Source organism: Gallus gallus, chromosome 19, assembly GCF_016699485.2.
Source record: "Gallus gallus isolate bGalGal1 chromosome 19, bGalGal1.mat.broiler.GRCg7b, whole genome shotgun sequence".
NCBI classification, from domain to species: domain Eukaryota; kingdom Metazoa; phylum Chordata; class Aves; order Galliformes; family Phasianidae; genus Gallus; species Gallus gallus.
The window spans coordinates 2839852-2860925 of NC_052550.1; the positions used below are offsets into that span (position 1 = coordinate 2839852).

Genomic DNA, 21074 nt, shown 5'->3' on the forward strand with positions numbered 1-21074 from the left:
GGTTAGCCATAATAGCATGGCAGCCCTTTAGGAAACTGCTTATCTAAATAGAGATGTACAGAAGGCAGTTTTCTCTCTAATAGTGATGCATTTTCAATTTATGCAATACAAAGTGCATTGGTCTGCAGTGTCCCTGGCTACTGATGATTAATAGCCCATACACTGCAAGGGTCTACAAAGAAAAGTGCCAAGGGAAGCAGATGCAGCGGGTTTTATATTATCATGACTGCAACAAACTCATTCAGTGGTGTCAGCTCTGACTGCAGGATTCTGATTATGAAATATGATGCGTGTTGAATTTAATGGCTTTCTCTGCCCTTCTGGTGAGTTCACTGCTTTCCAATGTCATTTTGTGTTCTCATCTGAGTGGTAATAAAAGGAATATCATTGACTGTGCTAGCTCTGTAACCACTGTGTGTTTTACAATAAATTGTGTTTCAGGACCTTTCTACCCAGGAGAGTGTGCAGGGCCAGAAAGTAATATTCCCCAGTTTTCCAATATGAATGCGATCTGTGAGAGGACAGGAAATTATGCAGGGCTGCCCTTCTCTTGAGGCACTCCTTGTATGAGCAGGACATCTCTTTTTCAATTGGTTATGGAGTAAACAGGTCAGTTTGGATTGCAAATAATAATAATTAAAAGCAAAGGGCTATCAAAACAAAAAGCTGTCTCTACACAGAGCACAAATTATCATACCTGGATGGGGTCCAAATAAAACTTCAGTTCAAACCCTGGGCATACATGGTGATAGTCGTGTAACCACGTGAAGTCACTGGGGATTGTGCCAGTGTCAGCAGTAAGGAGTGCATACATACAGGACATCACTGCATTCCAACTAGCCCTGCCCCAGGCTTTTACCACAGGAGGAACTATGCTGCTCTGTGCTGAACAGACAGGAGCTCACACCAAACCAAGGCATCCTGCATTATCTGAAAGAGTTCAGAGGTGCTCACCCTGCTTGTTCACATGCATCTGCTGGCAGCCTCAGGGGCTCGGTCACTCGCACTGCTGGGAGAAGAAATGCACTCAATAAATAGAATGGAATTTTTTTGTTTTGTTTTGTTTTTGTTTGTTTTTTTTTTCTTTTGAATCTTGTTGATAAATAAGCTTGCCTGAACTCTCCTCTTGGCTTCTGCTGCAGGCTGCAGCCAACCTGAAGTATTGCAGCCACAGGTAGGTGAGATACTGTGTGCTGAAGTGCCAGTCCCTTTACGTAGAGAGGCTGAGATGTAAGCAGATTCTTCTTCCACCTAGAAGGGAAAGGAGAACCACATTCACAGAGGCAGAAGTACATGGAAAACAGATGGTGTTCTATTTCTTGTAGGTGCACATTAACGTTTACCTGTGGTGGTGTCCCCTCCCACAGAGCATTGCTGCTTCTAGGAATGTAAGAAAAGAAATCTTCCATGCAGGAAGACTGAATCGCATACATATACATTTCAGTTCACTATCAGCTGAGTGGAGGGGTAGGGCTTTTTTAATGTAATGAAAACAAATTGCAAAGGCTGTTCCCAAGAACCTTGCCTGTTTAGTAATTGTATACATTCACCTGTTTTCAGAAGACAAAGGCCATCAACAAACCAGTAAAACAGATGAACTCATACCACTGATAGATGCAGGGTTCATAGCCAGCATTGCCCTGATTGAATTCTCTCTTCAACTGAGTAACTTCCCACTCAGCTGTTCAGTTATACCCTGCACCACTATTTAAAAGGTTTTCATGAAGAACTTAGGAATGAAACTTCTAGGATAATCCAGAACACTTTGAACCTTGCTTTCCTTTATCTCTGGTTAAAATGCCAGCGCTGTCCTCTATCGTTTTTTATGTATGAACACTTAAAAGGCCTCACCTAAAGGACAAATGAGAATATTCCTTTGGCCTTTCAGAACATACTTCATGTATTTTTACATAAAAATGTATTGAAACAAGATTTAAAACTGTGAGGTGGTTTGTTGAGACCTACCTCCAGAGGGAGAAGAAAAGTGTATTTACATCTACCATGAGGGCTCCCTATTCCTCCTTCGCTGTTTGCTTGCAAGAGTTGAAAGGTAGAAATGTCAGACAGAAATCTGTGATCAGCCTCAAAATTAAGTTATGTACTGCCATAATAAAACAGAGCATTTGTCATCTTTGGGATTCTCAGCCGCAGTAAAGAGCCATCAAAGGGGCTCTGAATATTCCCAGGGGAAGAGATCATAGACAACGAAGGACTGAAGAGCACAGCGATTAGTTTGGCAATCCAGCGACGTCGTTTCCTTCTGCACTACATGACCTCATCTTTTGATTTCCTCTGTAACGTTGGCACAAGAAGGTGCATTTCTGTCAGCACACACCTGTGCACACGGAGCAGCGCAGTGCACAAACCAGGACTCGCTCCATGGCTGGAAGTGATAGAGCAACATCAGTGTCTGAATTCTGCCCTGCTATTAACTGTGAGATGCTGGCCATCCTACCTCTCGCTGTTTTTAGAGTGCTGCTAATCTGATATTTGCCAGCAGAGAAATTGCAAGCTTCTTGGAGCTGATACAGAAACAGGTAGCGCTGAAACACCAGCCTTGAAGGAAATCACACCCTACAGTCTTCTCTGCACAACTGCCCATGAAGTGTTGATCTTTAATGCAAATGTCTTCATGAACAATTAGACTGATCCAACAGTGAGAGGATGAGAGTATGCCAAATGCACCCACAATGCTGCTCCCACGTCAGCAGAGGCTCCACACATTGAAAATGAGCTCAGAACACTAAGGCACAAAAATTTCAAGCAGGCAAAGAAAGGTTTCTTATGAGTAAGAGAAAAGTTTCGTTAGTGGCTGGGTTAACCTGAGTGGATGGGGGTAGGGATGGAGAAGAAAGATATGCTATTCCCCATGGCAGCTGGCGTGAGGTACCTTTCCTGTTCTGAACGTATTTCTTACATTTGAAGTTGCAAATCTAGTCCTCAAGTTCACAGAATTATAAAAATCACCAAGGTTGGAAAAGACCTCCACGATCATCCAAGTCCAACTGTCCACCGACCACCAGCATTTCCCCACTGAGCCATGTCCCTCAGTGCCACATCAGAATGCTTCTTGAACACCTCCAGGGATGGTGACTCCACCACCTCCCTGGGGAACCTGGTACAGTGCCTGACCACACTTTCAGAGCAGATTTCTTGACATCCAACCTCAACCTCCCCCAGCACAACTTGAGGCCATTCCCTCTCATCCTATTGCTAGTCACACAGGTGCAGAAGCTGACCCCCACCTCATACAACCTCCTTGTAAGGAGCTGTAGAGAGGGATATGGTCTCCCCTGAGCCTCCTCATCTCCAGACTTAACAATCCCAAATTCAGCACAGCCTTTACACATTTGCCTTTTCAACACTGACTTCAGTGGGGCCACAAAGCCGCAAGTCTGTCTTAAGCCAACATGTTTAGTGCCAACTTTCTGCCCACTCGACCTGACGTAACCACTGGTCACAATCCACATTTATACCAACCCCAAAAACTGGCAGCCCTGGTGTCCCTGCATCGTACATCCCTCAATTTGTCAACCATTTGCTTCAGAAGCACGCTATTAGGCCTCTTAGCAAGCTCTGCACGTTGAGATGCATGATCAAGGCTTGATTTCACAAAGAATAGCTGATCGTCAACAAGTGCTCATTAGTCAGACCCAAGGCCTCAACAGTCTTGCTGTTTAATTTAGAAGAGCCTTGTGATTATGATAAACATGAGATGCTAGATCACTGGGGATGGTGTTGTTAGCTCGGGCTGGTCAGAATGTTGTACCAATTATATCTGTACAAGGGCATATACCTAGAGTTGTCATTTGCTGGTTTTTTCCATGAAGGCCATACCTGAAATGCCCTTATGCACATGAGCATTATCTTACTGCACCTCCACCTGATCATGGCTGTCTTAAAACAATTGGGCACCTCCAGCCTGGTGGGATAAAATATACAAAGAGCATTCTATAACATACATCTAAATTGTAACTGGCAGAGCAAGCCTGCTCGGCCATAGGAGAATGGCTGTACAGGACAGGGACAATTAGCATTGTCCAATGTTTTCCTTAGTATGCAGGAAGTCAGTACGAAGGTGCTAATGACCTCTTCAAACAGAGTACCTCTTCTCATGAGGATAAGAGCTCCAGGATAGAATGAGAAAAGGTGTTGTATAGGAATATCACTTTTCTTATATGAAAAATAACCATTTGGGCTCTTTAGTGCAGAACTAAGCTACGTGCATCTTACCTTCGTGTTTGCACCTGTGTTAGGACAACTTTGAGTGCCAACAAAACACATTTTAAGGAGTCTATCTTGGGCCTCCCCATTCACACTTAATTCGTTTCATCATGTTGGGATAGGAATTAAGGCCTTCACTACAGTTTGGGCAGCTTGCCAATACCTATTTTATAGCAATAAAATACATACAAATTAAGGAATCTCATGTGGAAAATTCATTCAATGGCCTCAAAAGCCAATTGAATGGTAATTACTTCAAACACAACGTGGTGGCAATCAGGCAAGATTGGATCATGCTTTTAAACCTATGTCTGAATTTTTAAGAACCAAGATAATTATGAATTATGAAAATAACTCAGAGAATGGCATAGCAAAAACACTGTTTGTGGAATAAGAAAGAGATGTTCTGTAAGGAAAAGGGAACGCTCATTACAACACCTGCATGAGAATCATCAGAGAGCAAACGTGGGGCTTTACTTCCTTGCTTCTAGCCATCATTTTATACTTGAGAATGGCTCCTGCATGCCTGGAGGTAAGGAGTACGTGGAAACATACAACATAAAATACAAGTAAAACGAATTATCCTGCCTGCTAAAAGCAATGGAAGCTCTTTCTGGTTCACGTTCACACATACTGCAATGTAGAAATCAATCTCATCTTACCTCTCTCTGAGTTTCCTTCAATATGGAAAAACAGTTCAGTGGTCATCTGCTCACGCAACGCCAACCGAGTAAACAGAAAGTGGGCTCATTTCTTGGGGCTGAAGCTGAGCAGATTTAAATCAATATACATATATTCCTGTTAAGGGATTTTGGCAGACACAACCAGACCTTTGTGGTGTTGTTAAGAAGGGTCTGGGAAACCTTTCCGTTCAAGGAAAAATGCAACATAACAGATCTAGAGCAAAATCAAACAATTCCATTAGCAAGTAATGAAAATAGAAAAGTTAAATAAGATACATACAAAATGTAAGATTTTTTTTTTCATTATAAAAAAAAAGCCAGGCCGCTGACTGGGCTCTCTTGTAGTTCACTTTTGTTGTACATCTATGATCTTATAACACAGTGGTGTCCCAAAATGACTTCAAGTTGGGAAGGACCCGTGGAGGTCTCCTGGCCAAGTCTCTGCTCAAAACACTAACTTTGAATGGTTTGCTCATGGCCTTGTGCTGTACTGCTTATGTCTTCCATTAGATAGTGCTGACATTTTCTTTCTGACACACCAGAGAGGGTGAAAAAGGCTACAGGAATTCTGTGAAGCCTGAAAAACTTCTGCCTCACGATGCATTTATAGGTAGGTCTACATTGCACCTCAAGTACTGCATGGCACCAAAGCTCATAAGCTCAATATCGCTGTCGTGTCCATAAGGGTCTCTTCCTACCCAGAGTATTTTAGCCATTGATCGACTGACCTCTTAATGCTCTTTTTGATGAAAGTAGATAATATCTTCACAGCCTGACATCAGGGCTTAACCCTTCCCCCACGTGGAAACTGAACTGGATGAAGAACATTTTCTTCCGCTTCCTGTCACAGGAGCACTACTGACCCTTTGGGAAGGGGTAACAAGGAGAGGGACAGCAGCAGGGAAAACTCTCCCAGTGCCAAGGACCTGCAGCAGTCCTGCCTAAGGTTTCTGTAATGGCACTGCACCAAAGAGCAACACAACCCAAAGAAAATCCGATCTACTTTCATCAAGAAGAGCATTAAGAGGTCACTCGATCAATGGTTAGAGTACTCTGGGTAGAAAAAGACCCCTATGGACAAGAAAGCCTAACATGATCCAACACCTGAAAGCTGAAAATAGGCACACCTGGATGGGAAATAAGGCATACACTTTGAGGATAATTCACTATCAGAGGAGTGTACCTCAGAATTTGCTTGAAATTCCATCTGTTGAAATCTTCAGGACCACACGTTTTGCCAAGCCATATGTGAGGGGCTAGAAAAGCTCTTGGACAGTGCAGGATGTCAAACTGGCTGATGACAATCATTTTGTAGGGTAAGCAGCAAATGAAAGGTAGCACATATTAGGGGATACAGTATGGAAGATGGTAGTTTTCAGAGGACAGCTCAACATCTGTCACCCTTGGAAGACAAATTAGGCCCAAGAATGTGAAAATCTGTCCATAAGTCTGGAGCACACTGTACCCAACTGCACACCGACTGCATGCTGAAGGGTTTGTGCAGTATTTTATTGTGCATTATGTGGGAACATTTACAGGTTTTCCCTACTTGGGTTTACTTTGTCAAAGGGCTGAAAGGGTTTACTCAAGGGCTGAAGAGAGAATGTACAAATGGCACAAACTAAGGAAGATAAAGGTGTATTTCATACCCAAAGCTCTCCAGATTAGTCACGTTTCAGAACCCTCTCCCTATGGGGAGGTCTGGTACCACTTCCAGCCCCCAGCAGACAGCTGTGAGCTCAGTGCACACAACCACCATCCCACAGCCCACCAAATGTTCTTCCTCCTCCCTAAGCTTTGCCATGCACTGGATGCCATAATTCTTTTTCTTAAAGTTTTATGTGGGAAAAAAACAAAAAACAAAAAAAAAATCATTTTTAGCTATTTGAAAGCTAATGGGAGGAATTATCTGTTGATTTATTTTTAATTCTATTTCCCTCCCTTTAAACCTATTAATAGAAGGTCAGTTCAGATCAGGTGTTGGAATTCAGACTTTCCCCCATTCCTCCCTCTGGCCTTTTCGGCCTCTAGCAAAAAGGAAAGGAAATCATAGCTCTGGCAGCTTGTAGCCTCAAAACTGAAATTAAAACAGAATTAGAAAACATAGTAGCAAATGAAGAAATGTGACAGAAATATGGCAGTGAGGAAAAATTGGATATACTGAGTGCAATCCCTTTTCATTCTAAGTTTAAATAAGTTCCAAGAGTATTCCCAGATTATTTAAAGACGGTGGAAACACTGCCCCACATAAAGATACGATTATGTGATGATCTGAATCCTCCAGTAGACATTTTTTGTTTCTCACCTACCACCTTTATTTGTTAGCTTCATTCCTGGGCTACACAATGCTCCCATGTCTGAGCCCGGATCTCTTCCTACTGAAAAATAAAAATACTCTATTTCCAGCTTTGAAGTTCTAATACTCCATAGCAATCCACTTATACCAACCACTTCTGGAAAAAGTTCCTTCCCTCCCAACATTGGACCCCATTTTGTATCATTGCAGAATTGGTAACTGCTAATTCAACGCGACGTCTCCTCGTTTAAGGATGCCCATTATGCATGTGCTTATTGCTGAACCTTAGTTTCTGAAGCTGCCAAGTAAGTGCTTTGTAAAGCAACAATAAGACAAGCATAACGTTGAAGACATTATCTGAAAATGACCACAAAATAGCTCTTTGTTGATATTGGAAGTGGCAGACGATGACTTGACTGTGGAGGAAAAAGACAAGGAGATTGCAAGGGTAATTCTTGTTTCACTGCTAATGGATGAAGATCCAATACAAGTTCTGATTTTCCAGGGGGTTCTGCATATGTGTGTGTGGTTTAATTTAAGCAGCTCTGCATTTCATAAAATAGATACCAAAATTGATTCTGCCTACTTCAGGTTAAACGTGCAAAAATGCTGACTGACAGAATCACCTAAGGGTAATAAATCTGCCAAGTGTTTTGTTAAACAGCTATTCAGCTTGAAATGTATCCTGGCATTCTGGAATAACAATGGGCTACTGTAATGTATGGCGCATTAATTATAGAGTTGACAAGAAAATTACCCTTCAAGCCAAGATTGCTAAAACTTTGCTAGGCTTTTCTCTTTTTTTTTTCAACCTGCTCCTGTTAAACACAGTACTCAGTGTGGCCCTCCCAGTGGCATTTCCCACCTCCTCCCTTCAAGCTAACCAGCATGGCAACAGCATTCCAGGAGATTCGTGCTGATGTTTCGCTGAGAATATTTTTCCCTTCCCCAGATTTTATTATAGCTGTAAAATGACGAATAACAGCATAAAAAAAATGGCCTAGCTTTCTTTAGTATAAGTTTTTCTGATAAACATAATTAGTTGTTTCAGCTGGTGAGTATGTCTACATCCCACGATCGCTGCGTTAGCAGATCTCTGACCAAAAAAAAATCATTTTAGAGAGTACACTGAAAGCAATACATTCTCCCCTGGCAGAAGCTCACAGGACATGCACAGAAATGGCATCAAAGGTCAGGCAAATTCAAATTAAATTCTGCATCAAAGACGACTACTTCTTAATATTCCTAATTCTAAATACCAGTTATGCACTTGTGGGTTTTTTGAGTTAGAACCTCTCCCAACACACAGCACAGTGCTCTAGTGAGATTTCAGTATTCATGCACCATTGGTGATATGGAAAAGCACTTCTAGTACTGCCAAGACAGAACTGCTTACTAGCAAAGAAGTGTTTCAAAATCATACCGAAGCGCATTTTTGACAACGATGTGATGGGACCAAAGAAAATACATCACATGCTGCAAGTTGAATTAAAATCCAAAGACCTCTCATAAGCATAAAACTGAACACTCAGTTTTCTATTATCTGAGGTACAAACATGATTTACAACCAAACATCTGAAAAATGATACCGCTGAGATCTGTCATTCTGAGGAACGGTCTGTAGGAATAGGTGCTTTTAACATAATGACACTGAAAGGAGTGCTTTAACCTAATGCAGTCCATCCCTGCAAAGCCTATTTCTATTCCATATACTTATGTCTAAATGCTTTTTGATAACCTCTCTGAAAGCTGGCATTGCCCAAACAAATTCCATCTGCCTCAGCAAGGTGTTCATTATTCCCTCCCAAAGCTGTGATCAGTTTGGTACCATAACAGTGGTTTCTTTCAGGTGGATCAACAATACTGATGAGATGCTTAAAGAAAAGAAAACCCAACTAACATACTGTGCTCTGATAATGATCAAGAGGGGCTGCAGCAACAAAGAAGAGAAGTTTCTCAAATTGAAGGTCTGTTAATTACTACTGACAATTACATCCTTTCAAAATTGGGCTAGATGTGGGCCCAAGTTAAAACCACTGTCCTAACCACAGCTCGAGGTGGTCACAGCCTAGGTGTTACAACTCAAGACCTGTTTCTGTGTGTTCCACCAGGAATCAGGAAGGAGAATTCACAAAGTTTCCCAAATGAAAGATCTCTGGGCAGAGACCTGGCACAGGATAAGGCCTGGTTGATGAGAAGGATGTTTAAGAAGAGTCAGAGCACAGAGAATGCATTATGGTGGTGAAAATGGCACAGAGAGAAAGGAGGATTTGTCCATGACAGCAGTACTTGCCAACTGCTGAAACATGAAACTTTAAGCTCTCTCATTTCCACTGTTGAAAAAGCTCTTCCTGAGTCCCCGTCCCCATTTCCTCCACACTCTTGAGTACCAGAGCCAACCACATCACCTGGCTGCAGCCATTCCCAAGCATGCCAAGCTTTTTGCTAAAATTAGGACTGTTGTATTTCCCAAGGCTCCACTGTGATTACCCAACACGCCTAACAGAGCGCTCTGAACTTCCTCAGAACTCCAGTTCTGAGGGCTCAGCTGCACACAGATCTCAAGCAGCAGACATGCACGGCACGCTGAAGCTACTCAAGCTTTCAATTACATCCACTGTCAAAACTCTGTCTTAACCACGTCTAGCTACTGCTGCCAAACACGAGCTCTTGTACTTTCTACCATTAGATTAAAGAGCTGTTATTATCACAGATCTCTTCTTCAAGTAATCTTTTATTCTTCTTTTCAAACAAGATAAAGAGATTAAGAGTCTAAGTCTCTCTTCAGATGGCATGATTTTCAAATCTTTCTTGTAAACCTTTTCCAAATCCTTTTCACTTTGCCAACATCCTTTTTGAAGTTCACATATCGAAATTGGACATGCATTTCTAATAGTTAAATAAGAGCACTCTGAAGCTAATTAGAGCAGTTCTATTTAGCAGTTTTCCATTTTACAGCTATGCTTTCACCACTCATTGCCTTTGGGCTGCACACGCTCTGTCTACGCTTCATTTGAATTGGGCTTTCTTCAGCAGGAAAAAAATGTAAATGCCTGCTTTCAAATACAGTTTAATTTGTGTTTGTAGTAGTTCCTACACAGCTCCATTACTTCTGCTTACAAAATGAGGTGTATTTAAAATTAAAACAACAAAATAATTGCCTATCATGAGAAAAAAAATGAGTGCCGTGTGGCCCATTGTAGCACAGACCACCCATTTTGCAATTGGCCAAAAAGTCCACGTAATCCATGCTCACAGACAGTGCTGCATATGCAGAAGAATAATCTTGGCTTTGATGACTTGAATACATCAGGTTACAACACGGTAAATCCCTTCCCAACAGGCAGCACAATTCCAGTTGACCAATTCCCTTGCACAACTTCCAGGGATTACTGGCAACTTCTGTAGGCAACCGTGCAGCTACAAAACATCTGCCCATATTTCACAGGGTGATCACACACCGCCTTGGCCCCACTCTACAGCTCTCTATGTGAGCAGCACTGCTTACTGACAAATTCCTCTCAGCCTCCAGAGCCCCCATGATACTGTCCTGAATCAGAAAGGCCACAGAGATCAAATCACAAGATGCCATGAATCACATCTTTCAAGCTCAAAGTCAAAGCTACTGATGCGTGAATCACATCATCTATATTTTTGCTTCCCATAAACACATTGGCTGGGTGTCTTTCAAGATAAAGCCCTCTGCACCACTGCAATGTGACTAACCATAACACAGGCCAGTCTTAGCAGCTGTGTCTTCCTGAGCTTTAACTGCATGGGATACTTAACTCCACTCACTGTGATGTTGAAAAGGCTGCCAATAATGTTAAGCTTACAAAAGGGGAAAAAGCACAAGAGGAGGTTAAAAGAAAGCCATAACTCTAAAGGTATGCAGCAAACAGTGACAGCAGGAGATTCCAGGTACACTATCAAGCATTAAAATCTCCATTCTCTCTTGATTCTGAGTCATTTCCATATTCACCCACTGAAGACAGTAAAACAGCATTAAAAGGAGGGGGGAAAAAAATCAACAACCTTTCTACATTTACATGAGTGCAACAGTGAAAAACAACGAAAGCAGTTTGGCATTTTTATAAGACAGTTCAAATAAAAATTAATGGCACATGTAATAATAATTCCAAGCGTATTTTGCTTCCATTTATATCCAACTAAGAGACAATTTTTGGTGCGTTTGGTTTTATAGCTCTGCGTATAGGCAGCAAAGGAAAAATTCTGCACATGGGAAAATAAATAAGTGGCTATATGACTGGTTGACAGTAAGATTTGTAGAGCTAATTAGTTCAATGAATAGGAAAGGCACTCAAAACTAACAGCTCATCAAATAGTTCTTCATACAAGAGATATCTGTCACCCTGCCTACGCTGAATAAATATTTTCACTGTCTTCCAGAGATCAATGCCAACAGAAGAAAACAAAAATACAACTACCCAAAAACCTGTGTCGTGGCCCAGGCTGACCCCACTGATTGCAGCTCCAGAGGGGGGGAAGGTCACTGGACAGACCAAGCCAGGAAGTACCTTCTGCCCCAGCCAGGAGCAGCTCTCTGTGATCCATCATCTTTCAAGCTCAAAGTCAAAGCTATGGATGCATCTTAAATTCTGCCATAAAAATAGTGCTTCCAGACCTACCCAAGGCCAGTGACGCAGCCCGAGGAGCCCAAGGGCCTTTGATGAGTCTTCCAGGCATCCATGTGCATGACCTGTATAACACTTGAGTCATGAAACATTTTCTAGGGTTGTTCTTACTTAGAGAGGTGAGGGGAGCTGGTTCTTTAAAAGGGTTAGAAATACTTCTTCCCTTCATTTGAATTAAAAGTCTGCAATCAGAGAAGCCACCAACAGAATAGAACTAAGGACATAATGCAGAAAGATTTGAAACTGGTTCAGGATTCAACTGATCCCGAGTGCTATAATGCTCCTATACTGCTTCAACACTAAGGGGCTTTGCAGCCTGGGATTTGCTCTCAGTACACGATCCCAATTTTGATCTCAACACTCATTTCCTGTATGCAAAGCCAGGCGCAGCTCACAGACCTCAGATGTATTTCAGATTCCACTGGAGGATGCAAAGACAATATTTATCGATTTGCAAATTATCTCAAGCAACATGTAAATTTACCCCAGCACTTCATGGCTAATAACAAGCCAGCATGCTACAGCTCCAGCCTCCACAAGCCTGCCGCCAGGCAGCCCACAAATTACAAGTTTTCAGATGTCCATAAAACATGTCCTGTCACGCAGTGCAAGAACTGCAAGTCCTGCTGTTGCACATTAAGTCTTCTCTTGCATGGAAAGAACACACTCCCAAGGCACACTCATGTCCTGGAAGAAATGAGCACTCCTCATATGAAGGCAACTGATTTCCATGAGAGTTAGCTACAGCAGCATTGCTTCATCAAACAGAAATGAGCTTGAGCAAATGTTTTTCTTTTGGGGAACCCAATGGGAAACGCACAGCAGATTAAGGAAGGAATCATGTTTCGAGCTAATAACAGATTGAATGATAAAAATCAACACTGTTCAAAGAAGAGTGCTGATAACGTGGTATTCCACCTGGGTTTTTAAAAGCCACATGTATCAGCTCATTCAATCCCCTTCTCTTTAAAATTTAGATTCTCCAGGATAATGTTATTCCCTCTGGAGGAATACTGTATGAAGTACATGAGACAGGGAGGAGGAAGAGGAGGAAGGCTGGCAGTGGCTGGTAGGAGGGAATTGCTAGCAATGCCCCTGGAGGACCCTGACAGCTACTTTACATCTGGTCATAATTGAGCCTGCCCTGTCTCTAGCAGCTCCTGCCAACTGATATCAGCAGAACTGTCCCTGTAACAGAGAAATGTAATAATGCTAAATAGTCTAAAGTAATTCATAGCTTATACAGTTTTATTATTGATATTTAAGTAAACCATCTCCTCCTCTGGCGAGGAGTATCTCTAATTGATTTGAAATTGTGATAAACCTATTATTCAATCAACTCAGTTTTGCAAACTGAATTGATATCTGAAACCATTCCAAGAGATATAATGAGAATGCAGTAGCTACATATTTTAAAAAGGAGAAAAAGTAAACCATCTGTTTGCCCTTGTATAGTAATATAAAACATATCCCTGCCATCTCTTTTGATTTTACCAGTGTGTTCCTTTGAAAAACAACACAGAAGAAAAATGCTTAGGCTATGGCAGGCTTTCATTGTACTCCCCAAATCTTAGTGCTCTTTTAAAGCAAATCATTACAATTCTATTCATCTTTTATGCCTGTAATCCAGAGTTTCGAGCACAGTCTTGGATAGAAGGGCCATTTGGGACATAGATAAATTGATGAAACATTGGCTTTGTCTTCTAAGCATTTGAAAATGATGACATGCATTTTGCTATTCAAATAGTTCTAAAACTGAGGAGCAGCAGTGAACGAAAGCAGAACTGAGTAAACTCACATCTAAACAGTCATTTGTGATATAACTTTTTAATAATGCTTCATCAAAACTCCCCAGGTTTGCTATTAAAGCAGCACAGCAGACAGTCTCCACTCCAATGTTGAACTGACTCTTGAAAACATGGCACAAAGAAAAGATAATAGCTTCTGTTTTACTCTCCTGGTGCTAACACTGCCCCACTGAGCCTGGTGAGCAGCATGGAGAACAGCCACATTCACAGCTAACACCAGTCCTGACAAATGGTTTCTACCACACTCACTCCCTCACATTGAACTCCTCTGTGTGAAGAGCTATGTCATGGTCAGTGCCGCAGCTGTAATGAAGGCTCACTGAGTTGCTGTTTCTGTTATCAAGCCCAATTTCCAAGGTTTAATAAGTCAGCAGTTCCAATTGCATGAGGCTGAGATTTGACATCCAAGTAATAAGCAGAAAGGCACCATTTGTGCTTATCTGTTTATCAAAATCGCAGTTCAAACCCACTCAGGTGGTGCCGAATCAGAGATCTAAAATCACAGCCTGCATCTTCCTCTTCATGTGTCGGGGGGCTTCTGAACACCAAATTTTCCTCTGGGGAAAGCAACAACAGGTGTGTTTCAGTGGAAGTATTATTAATGCCACCAGCCCCACAAGCTTTGGGCTTATTCCCACTGCTCCCTATTTACTCATGCAGTCTCCAGTGAACTGAGCGAGTTATTAGTTCAGATGCATGTGCGCCAAGATCAACAGCCTGGCAATTTGGGATGTACAAACTTCAGGATCTGAGTGTATCAAGAACCTAAAACAGGCAAGGCTTATAAGAGATACGGTAAAACTTCCTTGGGAATTCAAGGGGTGAAGTGTTCCTGTGCATCCTACCAGCACAAGACTGGGCATCAAGGCCAGGAGCAGAGCAAGAGGCAGTGTCTGTGCCAGCAGCTGTTTGTGCAAAACCAGAAAATACACCTGCAAAAATGGCAGGGGATCCTTGATATCCCAAACACCCAACTCCCCTTTTGGACACAAAATAGGCCACTATCCCACTGTGGTTCAACAGATTACCATACAACCATACAGCCTCACAGCACATCCTCTGTTCTCAGTATATATATATATATAAAAAAAAAGGAATTAATTTCATACTGCCGAAGAAACATTAAAAGTAACTGAAATTAAACACAAGTAGAAATATCTCCTCTGTTTTTTTTCCCTGCCAAAACATTTTCATGTAAAATACTGAGAAAAAATAAAGGGAAACATAGTGGGCTTTTCTGCATCATAGAGCAACACTGAGTTTCACTGTAGTTCCTAAGGACTGGAGTTTTCAAAGCTGTGTATGTAGGTCAGGTACACAGGCCTTGCAGAAATGCAACAACTTCCCTGGGTTATTTCTGAAATGCCTGCTCTGAAAGAAGACAGATATGGACATATTCTTAGATGGTTCAAGTCAACACAGGCCTTTCCCCTTGGATGAAACACCAGCTGAGAGTTGACAACTTTCATCTTTCCAAGTGTCAGAGTTTTGGCTTCTGCAAAAAGATAAAGTGCTGAGCCCACCTGTGGAACAGAGAAAATGAATTCATTTGTCAAAATAATGAAATCTCCGGCCCCAGAAATGCTTCTTTTTCTTCTACTCAAAACATTCCATGACCCCAGCTTGTCTCAATGGGTCCGTTTGGCAGAAAAGGCTGGCATTCACAGCACGGTTTGTGTCTAGCTCAGATGGGAGAAGGCTTGGGATATGGAGGTCAGACATCTAGGAGAGCTTTATGCAGTTCTGTGTACGTTGTTTTAGAGACAAATGGCAGCACAAAAGCTTAATACTGTAGGTATAGTGAACCTTTCCACGCTGGAGCACCTGGATATAACCAGGAGTAAAGCTCTGTTTATGCAAGTCAAGTTTCCAATCTTCATTTTCTCTTGTGAGAATTCAGAACACTTTCTCTCAAGACTATCTAATTATACCAATAAAGAGAGAACAAAAGACTTCAATTCAGGGATTCATTCCTCCTTCCACAATCACACCTTCTTTTGTTTTAGTCATGATTGTGAAAGCTAACAATGATGAAGCACCTCCGAATTGAGAAGACGAGCACATACAACTTCCTAGACTATCTTCAGCATGTTATGTAGTGTTCAATATTGATTTTGATTCAACTAGACTTCTATTAGAGTTATCTGTTCTAGCCAGCTGCCAAATATACCTGCTCAAGAATGTGTCCAAATTCATTAACAGTTTTGTTTTAATAATATTTCACTTTAAAGTTTAATTTTATCCACACATTAGCTTCGTATTACTTATGCAAATAAAAGCTTTATGGCTATATTAGCAATAATTCATTATCATTCCCTACTGGCTTAGTGAAGGAATTTGCAACTTTGGAGTACATCCAGAGCTTTTAATTGAAGATACTAAGGGAAGCCTACATTTAGTTAAGATCATTTGCACATAGAAATTAAATATGATTAGCATAAGTATCTAAAACTCTTTCCAGACTCAAAGATGGATGGTGATTTTCCTTGAGCCCTGTCTGGAGGGTGGTGTATTAACACAGAGTCCAACGAGCATCTTAGGGGAAGGAGGCTGTGGCTCTGTCTCTCTGCCTAAAAAGAGTTGGAGGTGAGGTGGGTGTCAGCCTCTGCTCCCAGATAACAGCGATAGGATGAGAAGTGATGGCCTTAAGTTGCTCCAGGAGAGATGTTCGGAAATATTTCTTCTCCAAAAGAGCAGTGATGCAGTGGCACAGCTGCCCAGGGAGGTGGTGGGGTCACCATCCCTGGAGGTGTTTAAGGAAAGGGGAGATGCTGGGCTGAGGGACATGGCTTAGTGAGTAATATTGGCAGTAGGTGGACAATTGGACTAGAAGATCTTAGAGGTTTTTTCCAACCTTAATGATCCTACGATCTGTCAGGTATCACCAAGGCAGTCTTATAGGGTCAGTCTTCTGTTCCAAGCATTTGCATCTCCACTTCAGCATTGGAGGAGTGGGCTCTAAATTATCTCAAAAACTTACAAAGGAAATTGCATTCAGCACACTCCTGTCTTTGTGCTCCAAATGAGCTCTTGTTGCACTACAAACTGACTTATGTTTACTTTATTATGTCCCAAGTCACAGAAGGACTGTAGGTATCTTCCCCATCTCCTAGAGAAGAAGATGTTTTAATTAGCCAATTATATTAGTGAAAAGCAATCTAATTTCTAGGCCAAACAATAGCGTGGCACAGATATTAAAATCAAATTAGCGAGGCATACCAGTGTTTTCCTCCAGCATGCAAAGGCGACCTCCTGCACAGATAATGAGCACTATGTCTGCATGGCGATCTGTGGCAGTGAAATACAAAAACAGTGGTGAGTAATGAACATGGTAACAGGTTTAAGAGTTTCTCTCCACTGTCTCTCTCCAACTTTCAATTTAGCATAGCAGTAATCATGGCGTGTCCTTTGCAAGATATGCACTGTGCCAGCTTGTTCCTTACTCACAGCAGCAAGTTTATGCTCAAAGCAGAGACTTGACGTTTTGGATCCAGGATGATGGGTACTTTTGATTGCCAATTAGTGAAAGCTGAAAGGAATCTTCCAAATTGTGCCCAGAATTCACCTTCGGAGATAGGAACAGAATGAAAATGAGTTAGTCTGGGGATTAAAAGCAGACATTTACTAAATGAGCTGCTTTGAAAATGCACGTTTCCACCTTCCCCAAAGAAAGCAAAGAGAATCCCATTGCTGGCTGCCTTATGCCAGCAATCCGTGCACCAGTCATGCTCCCTGACAACAGCTGTGCAGCAAAGTGATTCTCTCTGAAAAGCATCGTGGATTTGTCTGAATAAGACATTTATCCCTCAAAGGCCAGTGCGGTAGAGCACTCGTTTTGGAAAAGCCAACAGATCGATCCTGCTTAACCCCTACACTCGGAAGCTTTATAACAACCCTTTGCAGATTCCGAGGTGTAAAACCACCTCTAAGCAAAACAATAACAAAGTCTGCCAGACAGGGAAACGGATGGAGTGGAAGAAATGTGTTAGCACAACAGCTGCAGCAGGGATTGCCTGAGCTGAGCTCCTGAGCCCATTTCTGCAGTGCACCACGTGCCTCGTTAGCTCCAGCCCCAAAGTAGGGTTGGGCTCAGAGCTGGAGTAATTGTTCCCCTAACAGCAAGTGGCAGCCCAGCAACACCCAGCATCGGTGCTGACACTGTTCTAACCTGTTCTCATGTATAAAGTGAATAATTTCCTTATATGAAATGGTAGCTTTTAAGGGTGAGCATCTCCACGTTTCTGAAACCAAACGTAATCTCTGCTGTAAATTGATGTAAGAGGAGTAGGGGGCTGTTATGCTTCCCTGGCTGTTTGGTGTTGGTGCTTCTGGCTGGATTTGTTACACTGCTAAACTGAGAGTATTTACAGACAAAAAGGAAGCACAAAGGATTTCACTGCTGTTCTGATGCATCTGCAATCAATGTTGATGGTTATCTCCTGAAGTTAATGGATCTCTGTGTATTGTGCTTTGCCTAAAAGAGCATAAGGTCCTTCTGTAATTTTTCAATCCAGAATTGCTTCCCCCCACAAGGAACAACTACCTGCTACCCCATAACAAACAAAAGCAGTACCACACCTTCCATCAGTTGAAGTGCAAGAGAGGAGACTTCAGACAGTCCCCTTAGAACAAGGCTGGATGACTGTCACAGTGAGGAGTCTGCAAAATCACATCCATGGCACTTAGCAGCTACCCAAGTACTCACAGCTGAAGTTTATCTTCCGTAACAGCACTTCTCATTGCAATGTGACCAAGCCTTCCCAGTGATGGCAAAGCAAGGAACTGTAGAACAGCAAGCACACACTGCTGCTCATGTCAGCTTTTCCTCCACCAGAACCCCACATCCTTCACCACAGGGCTGCTCTCAAGGAGTTCTTCTGCCAGTCTGTGTTCATATCTGGGATTCCCCCAAATAAAAGAATTAGTTTGATACTCTCAGGCTTCTGCAGTAGAGCGTGCAGCTGGGATGGGAATACAGAGGCAAAGAAGATGCTGAGAGCACAATATCCAGGACCCAGTTTGTGAACGCTCCAACCATTTGTGAATTCTCCATAATCTCAGATCTAGCACCATGATTTTGGAATGAACTTCCCTCCCCCAGTGTGTAGCTACAAAGGGTTTGAGTAAAGAATGCTAAATTACATGCAAGTCACATTAAGAACAATCAGTCTCATGTAATAGGGAATCTATTAATTCATAAATGAGATGCAAATTCATTTTTACGGGTGCACTATAATAAGCCAATTATTTCAGAGCTCTTCAATTATGCGTTTTCAAAAAGCTGAATTGCTTTATATATTTTTTATTATTATTTTTTAAGAAGCTTTAGGTTTTTCCATAGCTTACAAGGGAGAGAAAATGTATCTGCCTTGTGAGCAACATCAATAAAATACCAAAACATCTCCAAAACCATGCCAAGTTTCATGCAAAGAGCCACACAAACAGATAAGAATAAGCCTGCTGGAAAACTGCACACATAGCAAACATGCAGACAGAGGACATCTCTGTTCCCATCCATTAAAGACACCTTTAGTGAGGAGCCCATCCTATAGCAGGCTGCCACAAGACTTGCAAAAGAAGTAAAACTGCACAAGAACCCAGCCAGATTCCTTGCAACTGGTAAGGTACCATCTTTTGATGCTGATATTACTCATATCGTGGCCCCAAGAACAAGGAACTCTAACACAGATATCCTGCCTGAAACAAAGCAGCACAGCTAGAAAACTTAGACTAGAAAGCTTTTAGGCCCATCAGATCTTCTCAAGTCTGAAAGAAAAGGAGCAGACTTGAAATTTGCACTGTGTTGTTCTTCAGTTGCATTTAGTTTTGAAGTACGCTGTTTTTATTTCAGGATTTAAGTAGGTTTACACACCTGGAGGATACCAGTCAGTTTAAGTCTCTACTTAGGAGCCTTCTCTTAGTCCATATTTATCATCCAAACTGGTACTGATATTTAGGCATGGGCTTTCCTACCAGCACAGATTTTGCTGTTTAAAGCCCTATGGCATTACAATGATAAAAGCAGAACGTCTGGTTTTCCTCCTCCCTTTCACCCTCATTGTGAGCCTCTCCCAGTTTTGCTGCCAGGCCCAGTTGAGCACAGCTCGCTCCGACACCTCTGATCAATCTCCTTGGACAGAACATCCCAGCAGACCCTGTTTCTGAGCAGAAGCAAAAGAAGCAATAAAGATAAATTACAGCACGGCATTTTACACTGTTTAGATTTTCTAGAGGCAATACAAAATTGACATTCAGATTTAGAACTAATTGTTTAGCTTGGAAAACAATTTTTGACCAACGCTCAGAACAAAGCACATCAGAGCTTGAACACATTCCCATGTAAATCTGCCTGAACTCCTTGTAACTGGAAAATGATCCTCATTTTAACAAAAAAAAAAAAAAAAAAATCTTATTCAAACAAGGAAATATATAAAAAATACTGTGAAGTGTCTAAAGTCTGGTTGCCCCATGCATGCAGACACCCAGGGTCAGGCTGGAGGGGCTCTAGCACCTGATGGAGCTGTGGGTGTCCCTGTGCAATGCACTGAGTGGGACGAGATAGTCTTTATGGGTCCCTCCCAACTCAAACGAGTCTATGATTCCATCATCTGGAGCAGAACTTCTGTGACTACACGCTGTCAGGTCACAGGTTGCTTTAATGAAGAATGTTCCTTTTAGCAGAGCTATCTACAAACACAGCCTCCAAATCAGCAGCCAGTTGACCTTCTGGACAGAATAATTTTAATGGTATTCTGGGCCTATAATGCTGTAAACCGTATTGTGAATACATATATCAGTCTTAGGTAAGAAGCTTAATAATAAATTAGTTTTTTTTTTTCATTCAGCTGAAAGACAGTGCAAGCCATAGCTTTATTTACAAAAGGTTAAACATTTCTTTAATTGGATTGCTGGCATTTAAGTGTGCAGCAGAATATCCTTTAGCAGTGTCCCTTTTATTTGTGACTGGAGAAGAGCCTAGAGAAATGCCAAGGGAAGATTTCATTTTAATAAAAAAGAGAAGCTTAAGATCCCTTTGGAGGCTTATGTTACATCTCAAAACTACCATGAACTAATGAATTCAATCTAAAAGGTCCCCAACCACAGGACTGAAGAGAAATTACAACACTGGCTTAGCTTGACCAAGCCGACTCTCCGTGCATGTTAGCAGTTGTATCTTAGTACTTACATCCTTTAAAGAATACCAACATAGTCATTTGATACACATTTTGAAATGGGAAATACAGTTGAGCTACAGCATTCTAATGACACTTTTAAGAATCACTCACGTCAGAGGCTTGCATGCTGAGCAAAAGGAAAAGCTGCTCCCTCTTCCTCCCATGAGTCAATGCTTTGGAAGAGATTGCACGCCAAAAAACTCTACTGCCTAGAAGAAAAACAGCCCCTTGTT

The 21074-nt window shown here is 41.8% G+C and overlaps 1 long non-coding RNA gene across 17 annotated transcripts in view; it reads right to left on the minus strand.

Moving 5' to 3' along the window:
• Positions 1–973: 973 nt before the first annotated feature.
• LOC101751425 overlaps positions 974–21074 on the minus strand; it is an 84503-nt gene continuing 64402 nt past the window's right edge. For 12 of the 17 annotated variants that reach the window (XR_005840935.2, XR_005840923.2, XR_005840921.2 and 9 more), the window contains 5 exons: positions 20953–21050; positions 17114–19827; positions 16886–16954; positions 16521–16775; positions 13089–15189 (listed from right to left, as the gene is read on the minus strand). This is a non-coding gene — a long non-coding RNA (uncharacterized LOC101751425). Of the gene's footprint in view, positions 1252–13088; positions 15190–16520; positions 16776–16885; positions 16955–17113; positions 19828–20952; positions 21051–21074 lie in introns of those variants that run through there. The other 5 variants (XR_006931794.1, XR_006931790.1, XR_006931789.1 and 2 more) reach the window with 5 other exon arrangements.